Below are 20,894 nucleotides of genomic sequence, written 5' to 3'. Positions count from 1 at the left end.
GTCAATCTAAAAGATACCTGTATGTTAAGTGTGTTACAATAATTTAGCAAACTACACAGCAGGACTTAAATCATGTTTTTCAGGCATTTTGGGTGACAATATGGAAAGAAATTATATGAAATATTAGATATTATTATGAAAATCTTGGCAATTACTACTAACTCCCATTATTACACTTCTTTTTTCATTACATGTTGCCCCAAGAATACATTAATATGCAAATTAGATACATAGATACATTGTATAAAATGGGAAAACCCGCTTATGGCCATTTTACACACATATTGCATAAAGCAAAATGGAAGTCTATATCAAATCATTCTGTTATCTTTTATAACATAGTTGGGAATCATCTTCATACAAAGTTTGGTATATAAAATCCTGAAACCTAAACAATTTCAGGATATAAAACACTGATATAATTAAGCTATATCCTCCTGAGACCAAAAAAAGTGTAGTTAATTTAGTATTATGTGTGTCATTACATTGTTTAGAGCATAAGAAAGTTTTTTGCAAAAAGGTTTTTTTTTTTTATAATGTTCATATAGGTTATACTATGTCTTCTGTAGAGGACACTAGGACTCATTTTTTATTATTATTTTATTTAAAGACATGAATAGGCAAAAACAATGTTTTTTTTTTAGATCACGTCTTTTTAAATAAAATAATAATAAAAAATGAGTCCTAGTAGTGTCCTATACAGAAGACATAGTATAACCTATATGAACATTATTAAAAAAAAAAAAAAACGTTTTTGCAAAAAACTTTCTTATGCTCTAAACAATGTAATGACACACAAAATACTAAATTATTAACTAAACTTTTTTTGGTCTCAGGAGGATATAGCTTAATTAGCGGCTAATTAACTTAACAGTAGCTACATGTTTTCTTTTCTGTATTTTATCATGGGAAAAGTTACAGGTTCACAGGTACTGAAGTAAACCTGTAATATACACGCTAGCTAGCTATATTGGCATGTCTAATTTTCCAAAAATACACAATGTATATGAATAAATATTAAACGATTATACAGTAATGAAGAATAGCCTTACCTGTTGCAAAGATGACAATAATAGGAGCCGCTGATTGGTCAAAAGTACGTCACAGAAGAGAAACACGATTGGTCAAAAGTAAGCCATGGGAGAGAAACGCGATTGGTCAAAAGTAAGCCACAGGAGAGAAACGCGATTGGTCAAAAGTAAGCCACAGGAGAGAAACGCGATTGGTCAAAAGTAAGCCACAGGAGAGAAACGCGATTGGTCAAAAGTAAGCCACAGCAGAGAAACGCGATTGGCTCACGTGGGCTTACTTTGGGCTTACTTTAGCTCAATCGGTAGGAAGCAGCAAGCGCAAGCGAGAGGTAGTGGGATCGATGCCTGCATTCTTCAGGGCTGTCCATCCTTTTTACGCCCCCCCTTCAAGGGGCACTACCTAGATGAGCTCTTGCGGCTCAGTGCTGCCGAAAAAGTTTTTTTGAACGAGGTACTGCACACATTCCTGGAAAAGCAGGTCCCACCGAGATTTGAACTCGGATCGCTGGATTCAGAGCCCAGAGTGCTAACCATTACACCATGGAACCTTGGCGTGTGTCAAATTTTCCCATGAGCAGCAGAGATTTAAGTCATTGAGTCCAGAAGCACGATAGCAAGGAGCAAATGAAGCCTTTGCTTTTTAAGCCCATGTTTCCCCGATTCCGACTCGGTTTGAGAGTGCCAATTTCACCGCCACGTCAGCAGTTGCGCATCACCTCTGTTTTTTCCCTCCCTTCCACAAAGAACCTAAAAAGGTTCCACCGAGATTTGAACTCGGATCGCTGGAGTCAAAGCGCAATTTTTTGATTAAATTAAATTAAAAGGTAGCCAGTGCAAAGTTGCCAGCACAGAGAAAATGCGGCCTGTTTTTTTGTGGTCATTGGAAATCACGCTGCAGCACCTGCACACGTGCTAGGGATCGCGCCTCGTCTTTGTCTTTGAGAGCGATGGACACCTTCTCTCCATCATCGAGGGGAATTAGCTCAAATGGTAGAGCGCTCGCTTAGCATGCGAGAGGTAGCGGGATCGATGCCTGCATTCTCCAGTGCTGTACATCCTTTTTACGCCCCCCTTCAAGGGGCACTACCTAGATGAGCTCTTGCGACTAAGTGCTGCCGAAAATGTTTTTTCGAACGAGGTACTGCACACATTCCTGGCAAATGATGGTCCCACCGAGATTTGAACACAGATCGCTGGATTCAAAGCCCAGAGTGCTAACCATTACACCATGGAACAAACACACCCTGATACCTGGCTGTCTGAGAGGCAGATAACGATGAGGCTAGGTGGAATCAGGTAGATAAGAGCTGGCGTTTAGTCAATAGACCGCCTCGACTAAGAGAGGCGGACGTGGTTCCTCTGCCGAAACCCGGGATTGAACCAGGGACCTTCAGATCTTCAGTCTAACGCTCTCCCAACTGAGCTAATTCGGCCAGGTACTTGTGCGGTTTAGCCAGCAGCCATGTCTGGGAGACCGCCAGTCATTTTCGAGAAGAGCAGAGCGAAGGTCCCAGAGAGAAAATGAGTTGCCCGTACGGGGATCGAACCCTTGACCTTGGCACTATTAGCACCGCGCTCTAACCAACTGAGCTAACCGGCCTCTCTCTGGCTCATTTTATCCCCAATTTCTCATAAATATCCTGGTTGCCCTAATCAGGCTGAAGAGATTAAAAGCAAAGCCTGATAATGGGCTCGTCCGGCATTTGAACCCGGGACCTCTCGCACCCTAAGAGAGAATCATACTCCTAGACCAACGAGCCTAAACATACGTCCTCCCTGCTGCTGCCCGGGCCGAAAACATTAAAGCTTTCATGGCTTAAAGCGCAATATTTTAATTAAATCTACAATTAAAAGGTAGCCAGTGCAAAGTTGCCAGCACAGAGGAAATGCAGCCTCTTTTTTGTGGTCATTGGAAATCACGCTGCAGCACCTGCACACGTGCTAGGGATCGCGCCTCGTCTTTGTCTTTGAGAGCGATGGACACCTCTTCTCCATCATCGAGGGGAATTAGCTCAAATGGTAGAGCGCTCGCTGCGCAAAAGAAGGGGCCCAATCTTTGCGCCCCCGCACACAAGCCAAAAAGACGCGAAAAACGAGAATTTGCCCACAAATTTCCCCTGCAACATTATTAGGGCTATATTTTAGTCACATTTGAAACAAGTCACCCTCCGCGGGCTGGATTTGAACCTGTGTTCTGCGTGTGATCAACTGCGCCTGCGTCTTCATTTATCTATGACATCATTATATTGATTTATATTTTTTTGTGTGTATTATTATTATTTTTAAATATTGCACATTACATGTTGTTGATTATTTAATAAAATGAATAAAAATGGAGGGATATGATTTGATTGACATGATTTATCAGATTTGTTTTAAGACACTTCAAATATTTTATTAAATGTTTTTTTTGTGTATATTATTTAAAAAAAATGCATATTACATGTTGTTTATGATTGAATAAAATGAATAAAAATGTTTCTTCAAATATGCGTGTTTTTTGTGAGGGATATGATTTGAGAGATATGATTTATTAGATTACTTTAAGACACTTTAAATGTTTTATTAAAATGAATACACACAAATATTTCAATGGCACTTAAAATGTTTTATTAAAATGAATACACAAATATTTAAATGACACTTTAAATGTAAAAAAACAAATATTAAAATGAATACACACAAATAATGAAATGAGTACACAGACACAAACACACATATATACATATATATATATATATATATATATATATATATATATATATATATATATATATATATATATATATATATATATATAGGACAATATGAAAGACTGGGTGGAACCATGTACAGTAATATATACAAAATATATACAGGAAAAAAGCAAATTGTTTATTGAGGAGGTGGAGTTTGGCTTGTATTTTGCTGGCGCTGTTCTGCCAACCAGTCATCTAAAGATTTTCCATTTGAGGCACGCAAGCAAAATGTGGCATTACCATATCGGCTATGGCCAAACTCTTTGGTTTTGGGCTGCCCACATTTGCTGCACATGTTAAAGGTTACCCCTCGCACATACTTCCTCTTATGGACTCCGCTTTCCGTCTCCTGGGCCCGCCGGCGCCTGTTCCTCTGGGTGTAACGGGCTGGGCCTGCACCGGATGTTGAAGCACCAGAAGGTGGAATCACCATTGACACGGTCATGTCTGGGTTAAGGACTAGTGACAATGACCCAGGTGCTGAAATGGGCTGCACAACTCCTGATGCTGTGGGGGCATTTGCAATGGGGCACACCATGGTGGTGGCAGCAGCAGGCCGTCGACCTGGTCGCAGAAGAGGAGCCTGTCCTTCTCGATTTGGCGGAAGGGTAAATGTATGTTTTGGGCGTGAGGTCGATGCCGCTTCATCCAATTTTTCCCTCGGTGGAGGAAGCTGCGTATCAGCCACAGCAATTGGGTCAGGTGGAGTCAGTCCCTGAGCGAGGACACTCATTTCCTGTTTTTTCTGCTGCCGTTGAAACCTGAAAATAAATTACATGTATTATATATATGTTTAAAAAAGTATTCAGTTAATTTGAAGAAAATAATGTGCCTTGCTTACCACTGAATGAGTGTCTTCTGGTTTAGCTCAAACAGCTGGATCATTGTTTCATCCATCAGCCTGTGATTGTTAAGCACCAGCTCTCGGATGTGGTGGTAATCCGAGAGGATTTTAGACCACCTGGGGCGGCAAACTCCAGCCTTCTTGGTCGGCGACTTGTGTAAAGCACACAGCTTTGTACAAATGGCCTCAACCAAGCGGCTGGTGCTGGGCCACTGTGCTGGTCCCCCGGGATGTCCAATCAGACACCGTTTTACACTCTCCACACCCGGTGTGACTCCGGACCGCTTTGGTGCCTTAAAGCGTCCATGTGTCAGCTGAGGCTGATGTCGAGGCTGATAGTTGACCCGCTGTTTGTCTATGTCATGGAGAGCTGTCCACAGCTGAATGGCCTCTGTCACCTGCAGGTCAGTGAGGTAAGGAGCCTCACGAAGAACAACCAGGTAACCTGCCATATCCTGGACCTTGTCCCACCCAGCAATGCCATCGGGCCCAATGACTGCTCCCTAGTAAATTCAGATTAATGTTAATATATGTGGAATAAAACGAGATTGAAATTAAATAAAGCCCTTAAAGTGTTTTACCTGAGCCTCGTCGGAGAAACTGCTTCCAGTGTCAGATGGCTGTGACAACACTGAAGGGGCAGGGGCAAGATGGTGTCCTTCTCTAGTTGATGTGGATGGCTCAGCCAGTGACACGTCAGCCATTGATACATCAGCCAGTGATGCTGGGGACTGAGGCTGAGGCAAAGATGAGGGGCTGTTTGCGAGATCATGGCAGGGGTCATTCTCGTACAGCACTGGAACTGTGATGTCCTCCGTGATCTCTTCCTCAAACCCCTCATCTTGCAGGTCTTGGTCATCAATTTCCTCCACCAGCCTGTCTTCATCCTCTGGGTTCTGGAGCACTGGAGTCAGTGTTTTGCCAGTCTGGCTGTAAAGGTACTCTATTCCTAGCAATTCACCTACGAGAATAAAAGGGGAAAAACTATGTCTTAATATTTTGTCTAGTACATTTAAGGCTAAATTGATACTTAGTAGAGTATTACAAAATAACAAATTAATGAATGTCTTGCCTGTATATGCTCCAGGAGGGCGATAGCGCTCATCCCAGGGCTTCCCAAAGACTGTCTTGCTAAGCTGGTCCACAACCTCTCTCATGGGACTGCCATATGACCGGATGGAGGACGCTCCTTTTATGGCATCTTCCATCCGGTCATCATTCCAACGCATCAAGCCCTCAAGGAGATAAGCTTGAAAATGCGCATCACTGGCACTGGTTCCTAAAAGTAAAAAAAAAAAAAAAAAAAGGGTTTTATATGTCACATATGTACAATATATTTACTACACATGAGGTGCTATGAAGTAGCTGGTTACATGTAATAGAGTTATGTAATTACATAAAAAAATTATTGTCATTATAACCAGAGTTATTAGTGATTTGTGAGGCAAGACAGCTTTGTCAATGCTTTTATGACATCAGAAAAGAACTGTAAAAGTGTGACATTTATTAATGTGACATTAATTTAACGTAATGGAAGCAGTTACAGTGCTTATATTTTTTTACAGAAAAATTACTAATCCATATGTATGTAATACCTGGAATAAAACGGTTCAGGTGGAGGCGGAATGACTCCAAGGAGGTAGAGCCTCGAGCACACCTGTAGCAGCACAGCTCCACACCGCCTTTCTTCAGTGTCCCCTTCTTTATGTAGAGCGGAAAGTGCTCTGGGTCTTGGATACACTGTACATGCTTCCGCTGTTCTTTCCATATCTGCTGGATCCGTTCATGGTTCAGAAGTGGAACTCCCAGAGTATCCTTCCCGTCCGCACTGTCAAACTGATCAATCAGTGACCCAATTAATATGGTGGTCTCCTCCTCCCCCCTGGTCCTCCTCCGGCAGTGCAGTGCCAACTCCCTCCGGTTAATGCGAGCACTGACCGCCTTTTCTGAGATGTAGCCAGTCTTCTTTGCTGCCAGCTCACCCTCCTTTGCACGGCGAAGAGCAGCCACATCCTCTGAATCCCACTGGAATATGGACATGGATAGACGTGCCATGAAGATCCCATAGAGCGGATGAGCCTCTGTCGTGACACCTGCAGCAAATCGCCGCATGAAATGCCAGATGTCCAGGCGCACTTCAAGCTCATCCCACTCCGAAAACATGGCCTTCACCTGAGACTGGCCGTGCTGACTGCTGCAATCTCTGTCCACGTACATCACCTTTGGGGATGCCTCTCCTGCCTCTCGGTAGCGTTTCATTAGGCCAGCTGCCATGGGGTCCAGTGCATGTCCCTCGGCGGCTGTTAGGACAGAGACAAGGACTTGGCCGTGTTCGTTACCAACATTTGTGCACCAGGCAGCTGTTCCTGAAGCAGCACCGGCAAGTTTTTTTGTGACCTATTGAAGAAAAAAAAGATTTTTAAAAACAAAACAAAATAAAAACTCATAACTGTGCATTATGTACACACACACACACATATCCATATCTGGACAATTTCTGGATATAAACAGGGCTGTGATACCTTTTTTGTGGAGTCCATCTTGAGAACAGAGCCAAATACAGATGTTATTTTGGCCTTGACCTCGTCCAGTCGCCCCAGAACATCCCTGGCGTACACAGCTAACAGCCACTTATTATTATTATTATTATTATTAGACTTTATTGTCCACCTTGGTGGAAATTTGTCTTTGACTTCTCCAAACATATATGCATCAGTGACACAACAGTTAAAATGACAAAATACACACAGTTTAAAAGTATGACACTACCACCGTCAACATACAACAACAGAAAATGGAAAGCAGCGCAGCCGATTAGAAGTTATATAAAACACAAAGACGCTTTCAGTTTAAATTAAGTTCCTGTATGGCATGGGGAATAAAGGATCTCTTATAAATGTTCCGGCTCGCCCTTGGGACCCTGAATCTACGGCCAGATAGGAGCAACTCAAACTCTGAGTTGAGTGGGTGTAGGGTGTCTGCTGATATCTGTCTGGCCTTCCTGAGTACCGCCCTATCATACACATCCCCAAGCTGCCTTTGTGACTTGCCAATCACCTTCCCTGCAATATTAACAATTTTGGAAAGCTTGTTTTTGTCTTTCACATTCAGATTGCAATACCAAGCTGTTATATTGAACTGTAAAATGCTTTCTACCAGACCCCTATATGCCATCTCAAGAATGTGTTGACTGACCTTGAAGCTCCTCAGCTTTCTAATTAAAAACAATCGCTGGTTAGCTCTCTTAAAAATACTCTCTGAGTTAACATTAAAACTTAAAGTGCAATCAATGATTGTACCCAAGTACTTAAAATTTTCCACTACTTCCACAGGCCGGCTGTTAAGTACAACAGGGGTGATGTTACTGGCCCCTCTTGGTTTCGTTCGTATTATAAGTTCTTTTGTTTTAGTCACATTAATTTCCAGTTTAACAGTCTGACACCAGTCCTGCAGTAAAGTGACTTGGCTAAAATAAGCTTCCTCATGTGCTGCATTATTTTCTGTGAGAAGTCCTACCAAGGCCATGTCATCAGCATACTTAAGTAAACTAACATTGGTGCTGTGCACAGTCATGTCATTTATATAGATTGAAAACAACAGAGGTGACAACACGCAGCCTTGTGGTGCTCCAGTATTTATGACAAGCTCATCTGAGTAGACCCCATTCATTAAGACTCTCTGAGGGCAGTCAGTTAATAAACTTCTAATCCAGTGAATGAGCCCACCATTCACATTCATCCTATGAAGTTGTTCTAAAAGAATATCAATTTGCATAGTATTAAAAGCAGATGTAAAATCAATAAAAAGAACCCGAGCAAGTGATTTTGGTTGTTGCAGATGTTTAGCTATTTGATTTACAAGAGTAAGAGTTGCGTCCTCTGTGCCCCTGTGTGACCTATAGGCAAATTGAAGGGGGTCAAGTTGATTCCCAACAGAAGCCATAAGATGGGTGCTGACCACTCTCTCCATACACTTGGCTAAGAGTGGAGTGAGTGCCACCGGTCTAAAGTCTCCAAGGTCTGTAGCCCTAGAGACCTTAGGCACAGGTATTATTGTGGACTTCTTCCATACGTTTGGAAAAACACCACAATTCAGCAAAATTTGGAACAGCTGAGTAAGAACCACTTTAAGCTGTTGAGAGCATACCTTTAGCACCCTTCCTTGGAGGCCATCAGGCCCAGGGGCTTTGTTTGGTCTGATTTTAGAGAGACACATGGCTACTTCTTCTTCAGAAAGCTGTATATGTTCATAACTACCAATCTGATCACAGGTAATATTGCACCCTATTTTTGGGTCTCTCACATCGTATCTTCCATAGAAAATGTTTAATCATTAACAAATGTGCCACAATCTGCCACGTTTACACTTTGTTTTTTTCTTTCCCTACCCATTATTGTATTTAATCCCTCCCATGCTTGTTTTGCATTGCCTGTACAAAATCTTTGCTCAACCTTATTCTTAAAATCTATTTTTGCTGTAAAAGCTTTACGCTTGAAATCCTTCTCTTTCTCCTTTACTAAGTCAGCTTCTCCTCTCAAAAATGCAGCCCTTTTCTCATTCAGACACATTTTAAGATCCTTTGAGAGCCATGGCTTGTTATTACTAAACACTTGAACTATCTTGGAAGTGATAACAGTTTCTTCACAGAACTTGATATAGCATGTGATTGTGTCTGTCAATTCGTGATGATCAGAGCATGCGTCAAAAAACATGCGCCAATCTGTAGAGTCAAAACAATCTCTTAGCTCCTCCTCCCCATCCTCAGTCCATTGACGTACAGTTTTCAGGAGTGGTTTTTCACGCCTGAGTTTCTGTCTGTATGTTGGAAGGAGATGAATGACATTGTGATCGGACTTACCAAGAGGAGGGCGACTCACTGCCTTATATGCGTCTGGGATGTTACCGAAGCACTGATCCAGTATGCGAGTGGAGCGAGTGGGCGTGGTGACATACTGCTGCAGAGTGGGTAGATGAGGTGACAGCTGACATGTGTTGAAATCCCCCAAAATAAACACCGGCTGATCTGCTGATCGGGAGAGAGCAGCATTGAAGCTGTCGGTTATTATTTCCGCAGCTTCTTTGTTATTAGGCCCTGGGACATAAACAAGAATAATGGTGATTTGCCCAAACTCCCGCGGAAGGTAAAACGGCCTGATAGATACAGACAGCAGCTCATAGTCTCTAGTGCACACTCTCTTGAGTACTTTGAATTGTGAAGCCCAAGCGCTGTCAATAAACATACAGAGTCCTCCCCCGATGGATTTTTGAGATGACACCTTATCACGATCTGCTCTTATAACTGTAAATCCCTCCATATCAATGCAAGTGCTGTCCTCGTGAAGCCATGTCTCTGTGAAGCAGAGCAAATTACTCCTCCGAAAATCCTCATCAAATCGGAGACGTGTTGTGATCTCATCCAGTTTATTATTTAATGATCTGACGTTTGACAGAGTTATGATGGGAAGCGGGTGTCTGTTTCCTCGCCTTCTCAACCTGTTACGAACGCCCCCCCTCGAGCCTCTTTTTTTCGTTTTCCTACCTTGGGCTTTTCCATGAGGGGTTGATGATACGTGATTTAAGTCCACAGACACAGCTTTATTCCTTAGGGCAAGAAGAAATTCCCTCGAGTATGTAATCAGTGGCGACGTTCGTTCACTTCCTTCATTGTTCCCGGCTAGGGCAAAGTTCTCTCTAACGACAGCATATAGGATAAAAAAGATCACCACTGCGCGCAAGTAATCCATTTCCATGTTGCTTAACTCAAGGACGTGAACAAAACAAAAGTTTACAACACGATTAACGCCAAAAATTCACAAACAACAAACAAACGAACGGAGAAGCACAGGGTCAGCAGCCGTGCCGCGCCCCCTAGTTCCACTTAGGTTTAGGAAGCGCAGGTAAAAGGGGAGGCTCAGCAAACACAGGAGGCTGCACAAGGGAGGACCTTGTGAATGGTTCACAGGCAGTCAGGTACTGCAGGACACGCTGTGTCCATGCCTCACTGTGTTGTTCCATCAGCTTCTTGTAGAGCTGAGTCACACTGTTGCCCAGTGTCCTCTCCCTCATCATCCTCACCACCCGGTTGTCACATGAGTATCTAAAGAAACAACAGTATAATCATGCAAATGCTTTGGTTGGAAAAAATAACACAAATAAAAGCGCCTGATAATGAATGATTGTCATTATGAATTACCTGTATGTCAGCAAAGCTGGAAACTGACTGCGGTGGCCCATATCCAGCTGTCCTAAGATGTCCTCATTCCAAGCTGGATACTTCTTTTTGCAGCGTTTGCACTCCAGATACTCAGTGGCAAGGTCATACCACCCATCAATGTCCAAGACCTTGCGCACGGTACGGTAAAGTCCAGCCGCTGTAAGTCTGTGCTTACCACAGTCTGGGCGAACGCAGACAAGAGGAAACAACCACATCTTTAGCGGCATCCATAAGAAAATGGGCCGACAGAAGAAGAGGTCAGGTGAGGCGGGTGGCTGGGTGTTTATTAAAGGGGGCTGAGGAGGATACCACCAAAGCTTCAGCTGGGACACTATTTCTGGCTTTTCGGTTCGCATGTTGGCCTTAAACAGTGTGTTCCGGATCCACTCATGCTGGAAAGGTGGAAGATGATCTCTCCAGTGACTAGGAAGCTCAGCTGGTGGCTGATGATGAGGAAGAGCTGGTGTCTGTGCTGTTTCCGCTGATGGAGACGGACCGGCACAGGCCTCTGAGTGAACAGTAACATAAACAATATAAGGATGACTGTTATTTGATAGTAATATGCCATAAATGCAGTCCACAAACAGCCGGCGAAGCAGTAATTTTAAACAAGTATTAATAATAATTATGATTATATTTAGGAATAACAGTGAAGAAAATGGTATTAGTGTCAAGAAGCAAAGAACACAGTGTACACTTTATTGATGTAAGGAATATGGGATCAATATAGCTCTTTGAGAATGAGGATTAGATGGAATGAAAGAAGGAAAATGAGTCGTGATGAATTCAGTAAAAAAAAGTATGATGCCCACAGACATGAAGCATGCACACAGACACAATAAGGAAAAACTGTTCCTCTAATTATTAGAACAATGAATCTCCACCATCCTGTCTGCTCAGGTTGAGTGAGTGAGAAGAGCAAGCGGTGTGAAAAAGTTATCCAGTGATTGTTTAGCAACAGGTAAGTTCGGAAACGCAAATATATACACTGACACCTTTGGACATCCTTAAGGTTTGGAAGAAGTGCACTCAAAGAATGCCTCCCGCTTGAGGCATGATGTCACATAATTCTGTATTGTAAACAAAAAATATTTTAAAATGTTTATTTATTTTCAAAAATAATGATTCTCAGTGGGTTTCCACAAAACATTCTTATAATATTTGCATTTGTGTCATATGCCACACCTGTATTTAGCTGTGCTTCACATTGTGATGCAGCAAATACCAGCTCCTCATCATCATCTTCAGCAGTGGGAATGGAAGTGCCTGGAGCACAAATGTTAAAACTATTACTGTGATCAATACATGGAGACAAACATATGTAAGATGTTGCTTACTTACCAGTAGCGAAAAGCTGCTTTGGGACCAAATGTTTGGCTGGGGGTTCTGCTGCCGGAGGAGGTAAAGTGGACTGCAGTAATGGATCTGGAAACAACAAGTGGACAAGTTTGCCATGACGATAAATGAATACATGTAGAACTGCTGTAGGGAAAATTCTATATTTACACTCCTACTCACAGGGTTTAACTGGTGACATTAGTTTTTTTGCCAGCTGTGAAGGTGACAAATGTTTGCCATGCGCCAACAGTGCTTTCACAGTGGCGGTCTGCTGTAAACCAGTTTGGATGGCTGTAGGTGGACGTGCAGAGGCACTAGAGGTTGCAGGTGGAAGTGCAGAGGTACTGGAGGCTGCAGGTGGACGTGCAGGCTGATGTACACTGGTGCCCATATCAGAAGCCCGTCTTTTCAGGACATACGCCTTGAAAATGGCCATGTTAGTGTTGGGCCTGGCATCTGCCTTAACCAAGTACCTGATGAGGGATTCGGCCTCATTGCTCTGGTCTTCATAAACATCCTTCATGGACCGGCCCTGAAAGTCACCAAACTCCACCATCAAGCAGCCCTGGTCTCCAGTTGCCCGGGCTTCTGCTTGCATTTCCTGCTTCCTCTTATACTTCTCTACTTCTTCTGCCATCTCTCTAATATGAGAAGTGTACTGTAGGAACAGTTGTTTATTTTCTGACAGGGGGGTTGTCTGCGCTTTCTCACTGGAAATGCTGAGCACCAAATACACTGCGTACCCCAGAGAGTTTTCCAGGAGCCATCTAAATCTCTGACCCTGGTACATCCCAAACTGAAGTTTGCAGTGAGCCAGTACTAAAAACTGGTCACTGGGATCTCCACCGTTTGTGCAGACAAAAGTACTTGCCTCTGCCAGCACCTCCTCCTTCGATTTGGCCCTTCCAGACACCACATTTTGAAGTTGCTTCGCCTCCGCCGATGGCGCCATGAGGAGACGGTTTGATGTTGCTGACTGGCGACGAAAAACGGGGTATGCGTACATTTTCTGAAATGAAAATCAGAAAGAGACTATTACCTGTGTCAATCTAAAAGATACCTGTATGTTAAGTGTGATACAATAATTTAGCAAACTACACAGCAGGACTTAAATCATGTTTTTCAGGCATTTTGGGTGACAATATGGAAAGAAATTATATGAAATATTAGATATTATTATGAAAATCTTGGCAATTACTACTAACTCCCATTATTACACTTCTTTTTTCATTACATGTTGTCCCAAGAATACATTAATATGCAAATTAGATACATAGATACATTGTATAAAATGGGAAAACCCGCTTATGGCCATTTTACACACATATTGCATAAAGCAAAATGGAAGTCTATATCAAATCATTCTGTTATCTTTTATAACATAGTTGGGAATCATCTTCATACAAAGTTTGGTATATAAAATCCTGAAACCTAAACAATTTCAGGATATAAAACACTGATATAATTAAGCTATATCCTCCTGAGACCAAAAAAAGTGTAGTTAATTTAGTATTATGTGTGTCATTACATTGTTTAGAGCATAAGAAAGTTTTTTGCAAAAAGGTTGTTTTTTTTTTATAATGTTCATATAGGTTATACTATGTCTTCTGTAGAGGACACTAGGACTCATTTTTTATTATTATTTTATTTAAAGACATGAATAGGCAAAAACAATGTTTTTTTTTTAGATCACGTCTTTTTAAATAAAATAATAATAAAAAATGAGTCCTAGTAGTGTCCTATACAGAAGACATAGTATAACCTATATGAACATTATAAAAAAAAAAAAACGTTTTTGCAAAAAACTTTCTTATGCTCTAAACAATTTAATGACACACAAAATACTAAATTATTAACTAAACTTTTTTTGGTCTCAGGAGGATATAGCTTAATTAGCGGCCGGCTAATTAACTTAACAGTAGCTACATGTTTTCTTTTCTGTATTTTATCATGGGAAAAGTTACAGGTTCACAGGTACTGAAGTAAACCTGTAATATACACGCTAGCTAGCTATATTGGCATGTCTAATTTTCCAAAAATACACAATGTATATGAATAAATATTAAACGATTATACAGTAATGAAGAATAGCCTTACCTGTTGCAAAGATGACAATAATAGGAGCCGCTGATTGGTCAAAAGTACGTCACAGAAGAGAAACACGATTGGTCAAAAGTAAGCCATGGGAGAGAAACGCGATTGGTCAAAAGTAAGCCACAGGAGAGAAACGCGATTGGTCAAAAGTAAGCCACAGGACAGAAACGCGATTGGTCAAAAGTAAGCCACAGGAGAGAAACGCGATTGGTCAAAAGTAAGCCACAGCAGAGAAACGCGATTGGCTCACGTGGGCTTACTTTGGGCTTACTTTAGCTCAATCGGTAGGAAGCAGCAAGCGCAAGCGAGAGGTAGTGGGATCGATGCCTGCATTCTCCAAGGCTGTCCATCCTTTTTACGGCCCCCCTTCAAGGGGCACTACCTAGATGAGCTCTTGCGGCTCAGTGCTGCCGAAAAAGTTTTTTTGAACGAGGTGCTGCACACATTCCTGGAAAAGCAGGTCCCACCGAGATTTGAACTCGGATCGCTGGATTCAGAGCCCAGAGTGCTAACCATTACACCATGGAGTGTGTCAAATTTTCCCATGAGCAGCAGAGATTTAAGTCATTGAGTCCAGAAGCACGATAGCAAGGAGCAAATGAAGCCTTTGCTTTTTAAGCCCATGTTTCCCCGATTCCGACTCGGTTTGAGAGTGCCAATTTCACCGCCACGTCAGCAGTTGCGCATCACCTCTGTTTTTTCCCTCCCTTCCACAAAGAACCTAAAAAGGTTCCACCGAGATTTGAACTCGGATCGCTGGAGTCAAAGCGCAATTTTTTGATTAAATTAAATTAAAAGGTAGCCAGTGCAAAGTTGCCAGCACAGAGGAAATGCGGCCTCTTTTTTGTGGTCATTGGAAATCACGCTGCAGCACCTGCACACGTGCTAGGGATCGCGCCTCGTCTTTGTCTTTGAGAGCGATGGACACCTCTTCTCCATCATCGAGGGGAATTAGCTCAAATGGTAGAGCGCTCGCTTAGCATGCGAGAGGTAGCGGGATCGATGCCTGCATTCTCCAGTGCTGTCCATCCTTTTTACGCCCCCCTTCAAGGGGCACTACCTAGATGAGCTCTTGCGGCTCAGTGCTGCCGAAAAAGTTTTTTCGAACGAGGTACTGCACACATTCCTGGCAAAAGCAGGTCCCACCGAGATTTGAACTCGGATCGCTGGATTCAGAGCCCAGAGTGCAAACCATTACACCGTGGAACCTTGGCGTGTGTCAACTTTTCCCATGAGCAGCAGAGATTTAAGTCATTGAGTCCAAAAGCACGATAGCAAGGAGCAAATGAAGCCTTTGCTTTTTAAGCCCATGTTTCCCCAATTCCGACTCTGTTTGAGAGTGCCAATTTCACTTTCACGTCAGGAGTTGCGCATCACCTCTGTTTTTTCCCACCCTTCCGCAAATAACCTGAAATGGTTCTACCGAGATTGGAACTTGGATCGCTGGATTCAAAGCCCAGAGTGCAAACCATTACACCGTGGAACCTTGGCGTGTGTCAACTTTTCCCATGAGCAGCAGAGATTTAAGTCATTGAGTCCAAAAGCACGATAGCAAGGAGCAAATGAAGCCTTTGCTTTTTAAGCCCATGTTTCCCCAATTCCGACTCTGTTTGAGAGTGCCAATTTCACTTTCACGTCAGGAGTTGCGCATCACCTCTGTTTTTTCCCACCCTTCCGCAAATAACCTGAAATGGTTCTACCGAGATTGGAATTTGGATCGCTGGATTCAAAGCCCAAAGTGCTAACCATTACACCATGGAACCAACACTTCCTGATAGCTGGCTGTCTGAGAGGCAGATAGCGATGAGGCTAGGTGGAATCAGGTAGACTAAAAGAGGCGGACGTGGTTCCTCTGCCGAAACCCGGGATATAAATATCCTGGTTGCCCTAATCAGGCTGAAGAGATTAAAAGCAAAGCCTAATAATGGGCTCGTCCGGGATTTGAACCCGGGACCTCTCGCACCCTAAGCGAAAATCATACCCCTATACCAATGAGCCGAAACATACATCCTCCCTGCTGCTGCCGAGCCATTTCAGCTTGCATGGCTTAAAGCGCAATTTTTTGATTAAATCTACAATTAAAAGGTAGCCAGTGCAAAGTTTCCAACACAGAGGAAATGCGGCCTCTTTTTTTGTGGTCATTGGAAATCACGCTGCAGCACCTGCACACGAATAATGAGAAGCTTACTTACAGGAGCCTGGTCTGCAACACTGGACCCAGTTGTTGTTGCAGGAGCAGAGGCAGCACTTGGCTGGACAGAAGGCTGTGGAGGATACTGCAGAGGAGGCTGAACAGGGCGCAGAGGAGGAGACTGCAGAGGAGACTGGGCAGGGCGCAGAGGAGGAGACTGCAGAGGAGGCTGGGCAGGGCGCAGAGGAGGAGACTGCAGAGGAGGCTGGGAAGGGCGCAAAGGAGGAGACTGCATAGGAGGCTGGGCAGGGCGCTGCAGGCCTGTGGGTGGCTGTAGTGAGGATGGTCCTGGTGCAGAGGGACAGGGGTTGAAGGCCTTGCTGGAAAGATGGGAGTTGCTCTTTCCAGTGGACAGGAAGCTCTGCAGGCGACTGGTACACCTGGCCAGGGGTCCACAATGCTGGAGGAGCAGGATAAGGGGCAGGAGAAGGGGCAGTAGCACGAGCCGGGGCAGGAGCAGGGCCTCTCGAGCCTGCAGTGGCTGGAGAAAAAAGAAAAAACTTACCCACTTACAGGGTTTGGCTGGAGACAAAATCTTTTGTGCCAGCTGTGAAGCAAATAAATGCTTCCCCCGCGCCAACAGGGCCTTCACATTGGTCGCCAGCAGTGGCCTGTTCTTAGTGGCAGTAGGTGGAGGAGGAACAGTCACAGTGGCAGTGGGCACAGCAGCAGTGAGGACAGATGCAGTGGGCACAGTGGTGGTGGGCACGTGGGCTGGAGCCTGCCTCTTCAGCACGTATGCTTTGAAAAGGGCCATATTGGTGTTAGGCCTGGCCTTTGCCTTCTTCAGGTAGGTGATGAGATCCTGGGCCTCCTTGCTTGGGTCCTCATACACCTCCTTCATTGACCTACCCTTAAAATCCCCAAACTCCACCATCAGACATCCAGAGTCTCCTGTCCTCTGGGCCTCCTGCAGCATGACCTGTTTTTTTCTGATACACCTCTACAGCCTCGCCTACCTCCCTGATCTGCGAGGTGTATCTGAGGAACAGGTGTTTGTTGTCCGACAGCGGGTTGTCCCTCTCCTCCTCCCCCAAAACGCTGCTGACCAGATAGCAGGCATACCCCAGTGAGTTCTCCAGCAGCCACAGGAACCTCTGACCCTGGTGTTTCCCAAACTGGATCTTGCAGTGAGCCAGAACCAGGAACTGGTCTCCAGGATTCCCTCCATTCTGCCTCAAAAAGGCAGTGGCCTCAGCCAGGACCTCCTCCTTACACCTGGCCCTCCCTGCCAACACGATCTTCCTCCTATTGGCCTCCTCAGTTGGCCCCATAAGGAGTCGACCCTCAGAGGTTCTTCGTAAAACCGGGTATGCATACATAATCTGAAAGGACACAGGCATAAACAGAACGTTACATAGCTGTCATATTCCAACTGAAAGTATTTTGCTACAGCATTTGTTTTTTATGTAATTAATTATTATAATATTATAATAATTAATTAATATTATTATTATTATTATGAGCATAAGCATTATTGTTTTTTATACAACTGTGAATCACTTTGAATTGCCTTGTGTACAAATTGTAAATAGTGTGATGAACTTATTAATAAGAAAATAAATAACACTTCTTGGTACAATCTTGCTGGTATCATGCCATGCTTAAATCGTTTTGTTTTGTTTAGCTTTTGTGGCAGAGATTACTAAGAAACACCAAATATTACATAAAGGCGTTTATGACAATTCATAATAATATGATCATCAAACAGATCTAAAACTTAAAATGGTATATCAAATCGTTTTGGTATATCTTTTATAACATAGTTGAGAGTCATTTGTTGAAACAAAAAAACACTTGTTTTTGCCTATTCATGTATTTTTAAATATGTATAACATAGTATTTAAAAAGATAACATAAATATGTATACTGGTGTATAACATAGTATAGTATAACATATATGAATTAAACTTTTTTTTTTAAAGGTTTTAGTAAAAATCTACTTGTGCTCAAAATAATGTAATGAATGACAAAAATGAGGATGGAGGAATCGAATGAAAGCTTTTTTATACATTGGAATACTTGATCACTCGAGCGTCACTTCATAGCGTCATCAGCAGCGCTCAAAGGATCTGCCCTCATGTTGTTGCAGTTTGTTTATTTAAGAAATTCATAATAAATAATAATAAAGCAAGATACCCTGTTGAAATATGTGTAATGTGTGGTTTATATAAACTGCAAAGGTAAAGTACACTTTAAAACAGATTGTGACCGATGTGAAGGGGGAGGAGAATGTATACGTGCGTCACGTTTAGTCAATAAAACACTTCCGCATAGGATACACCTGTGTATCCTCGCTCATGACTCCTCTGAAAGCCTCCTCACTCCTCGATCCTCGCCTCCTCGCGGTGCAATTAGAGAATTGAGATGTCCTTCAAGATGGCTGAGCTCGATCGGTTTCCGGGTCATAGGATGGAGGACAGAGGAACGAGGAGACGAGGAGGGATATTGAGAAGCACCCTATGTTTCCCCAATTCCGACTCGGTTTGAGAGTGCCAATTTCACCGCCACGTCAGCAGTTGCGCATCACCTCTGTTTTTTCCCTCCCTTCCGCGAAGAACCTAAAAAATGTTCTACCGAGATTTGAACTCGGATCGCTGGATTCAAAGCCCAGAGTGCTAACCATTACACCATGGAACCAACACACCCTCCCAGCTGTCTGTCTGAGAGGCAGATAGCGATGAGGCTAGGTGGAATCAGGTGGCCTAAAGGAGGCGGGCGTGGTTCCTCTGCCGAAACCCGAGATTGAACCAGGGACCTTTAGATCTTCAGTCTAACACTCTCCCAACTGAGCTATTTCGGCCAGATACTCGTGCTGTTTAGCCTGGTAAATGAAGGTCCCACCGAGATTTGAATTCGGATCACTGGATTCAGAGCCCAGAGTGCTAACCCTTACACCATGGAACCTCGGCGTGTGTCAACTTTTCCCATGAGGTGCAGAGATTTCAGTCATTCAGTCCAGAAGCGCGATAGCAAGGAGCAAAAGAAGCCTTTGCCTTTTAAGCCCATGTTTCCCCAATTCCGACTCGGTTTGAGAGTGTCAATTTCACCGCCACGTCAGCAGTTGCGCATCACCTCTGTTTTTCCCCTCCCTTCCGCAAAGATCCTAAAAAGGTTCCACCGAGATTTGAACTCGGATCGCTGGATTCAAAGCCCAGAGTGCTAACCATTACACCATGAAACCAAAACACCCTGCTAACTGGCTGTCTGAGAGGTGGAATAAGGTAGAGTAAAAGAGGCGGAGGTTGTTCCTCTGCCGAAACCCGGGATTGAACCAGGGACCTTTAGATCTTCAGTCTAACGCTCTCCCAACTGAGCTATTTCGGCCAGGTACTTGTGTGGTTTAGCCAGCATGGATGTATGGGAGACCGCCTGTCATTTTCGAGAAAAGCAGAACGAAGGTCACAGAGAGAAAATGAGTGGCCCGTACGGGGATCGAACCCGCGACCTTGGCGTTATTAGCACCACGCTCTAACCAACTGAGCTAACCGGCCTCTCTCTGGCACATTTTATCCCCAATTGCTCAGAAATATCCTGGTTGCCCTATTCAGGCTGAAGAGATTAAAAGCAAAGCCTAATAATGGGCTCGTCCGGGATTTGAACCCGGGACCTCTCGCACCCTAAGCGAGAATCATACCCCTAGACCAACGAGCCGAAACATACATCCTCCGTGCTGCTGTCGGGCCGCAAACATTTCAGCTTCCATGGCTTAAAGCGCAATTTTCTTATTAAATCAACAATTAAAAGGTAGCCGGTGCAAAGTTTCCAGCACAGAGGAAATGGGGCCTCTTTTTTTGTGGTCATTGGAAATCACGCTGCAGGACCTGCACACGAATAATGAGAAGCTTACTTACAGGAGCCTGGTCTGCAACACTGGACCCAGTTGATGTTGCAGGAGCAGAGGCAGCACTTGGCTGGACAGAAGGCTGTGGAGGAGACTGCAGAGGAGGCTGAGCAGGGCGCAGAGGAGGAGACTGCAGAGGAGGCTGGGCAGGGCGCAGAGAAGGAGACTGCAGAGGAGGCTGGGCAGGGTGCACAGGAGGAGACTGCAGAGGAGGCTGGGCAGGGTGCAGAGGAGGAGACTGCAGAGGAGGCTGGGCAGGGCGCTGCAGTCCTGTGGGTGGCTGTAGTGAGGATGGTCCTGGTGCAAAAGGACAGGGGTTGAAAGCCTTGCTGGAAAGATGGGAGATGCTCTTTCCAGTGGACAGGAAGCTCTGCAGGCGACTGGGACACCTGGCCAGGGGTCCACAATGCTGGAGGAGCAGGATAAGGGGCAGGAGCAGGGGCAGTAGCACGAGCCGGGGCAGGAGCAGGGCCTCTCGAGCCTGCAGTGGCTGGAGAAAAAAGAAAAAACTTACCCACTTACAGGGTATGGCTGGAGACAAAATCTTTTGTGCCAGCTGTGAAGCAAATAATTGCTTCCCCCGCGCCAACAGGGCCTTCA

At 44.0% G+C, this 20,894-nt stretch overlaps 6 non-coding genes across 6 annotated transcripts; all 6 read right to left on the bottom strand.

The window, feature by feature from the left end:
* Nucleotides 1–1,507: 1,507 nt before the first annotated feature.
* trnaq-cug (transfer RNA glutamine (anticodon CUG)) lies at nucleotides 1,508–1,579 on the bottom strand. Its single transcript has one exon. It is a non-coding gene; the product is annotated as a tRNA-Gln (tRNA).
* A 17,601-nt stretch (nucleotides 1,580–19,180) lies between these two features.
* Nucleotides 19,181–19,253, bottom strand: trnaf-gaa (transfer RNA phenylalanine (anticodon GAA)). Its single transcript has one exon. It is a non-coding gene; the product is annotated as a tRNA-Phe (tRNA).
* Nucleotides 19,254–19,562: 309 nt separating this feature from the next.
* On the bottom strand, nucleotides 19,563–19,634 carry trnaq-uug (transfer RNA glutamine (anticodon UUG)). The gene has a single exon. It is a non-coding gene; the product is annotated as a tRNA-Gln (tRNA).
* Nucleotides 19,635–19,704: 70 nt separating this feature from the next.
* trnaf-gaa (transfer RNA phenylalanine (anticodon GAA)) lies at nucleotides 19,705–19,777 on the bottom strand. The gene has a single exon. It is a non-coding gene; the product is annotated as a tRNA-Phe (tRNA).
* A 93-nt stretch (nucleotides 19,778–19,870) lies between these two features.
* trnai-aau (transfer RNA isoleucine (anticodon AAU)) lies at nucleotides 19,871–19,944 on the bottom strand. The gene has a single exon. It is a non-coding gene; the product is annotated as a tRNA-Ile (tRNA).
* An 88-nt stretch (nucleotides 19,945–20,032) lies between these two features.
* trnap-agg (transfer RNA proline (anticodon AGG)) lies at nucleotides 20,033–20,104 on the bottom strand. Its single transcript has one exon. It is a non-coding gene; the product is annotated as a tRNA-Pro (tRNA).
* Between the last annotated feature and the right edge of the window lie 790 nt (nucleotides 20,105–20,894).

The sequence above is a fragment of the Siphateles boraxobius genome, unplaced genomic scaffold (genome assembly GCF_051911475.1).
Source record: "Siphateles boraxobius isolate OS27281-9 unplaced genomic scaffold, OSU_SipBor_1 19, whole genome shotgun sequence".
NCBI classification, from domain to species: Eukaryota; Metazoa; Chordata; class Actinopteri; order Cypriniformes; family Leuciscidae; genus Siphateles; species Siphateles boraxobius.
The sequence above is the reverse complement of the archived record's forward strand: the minus strand, read 5'-3'. Positions and strand labels throughout refer to the sequence as shown.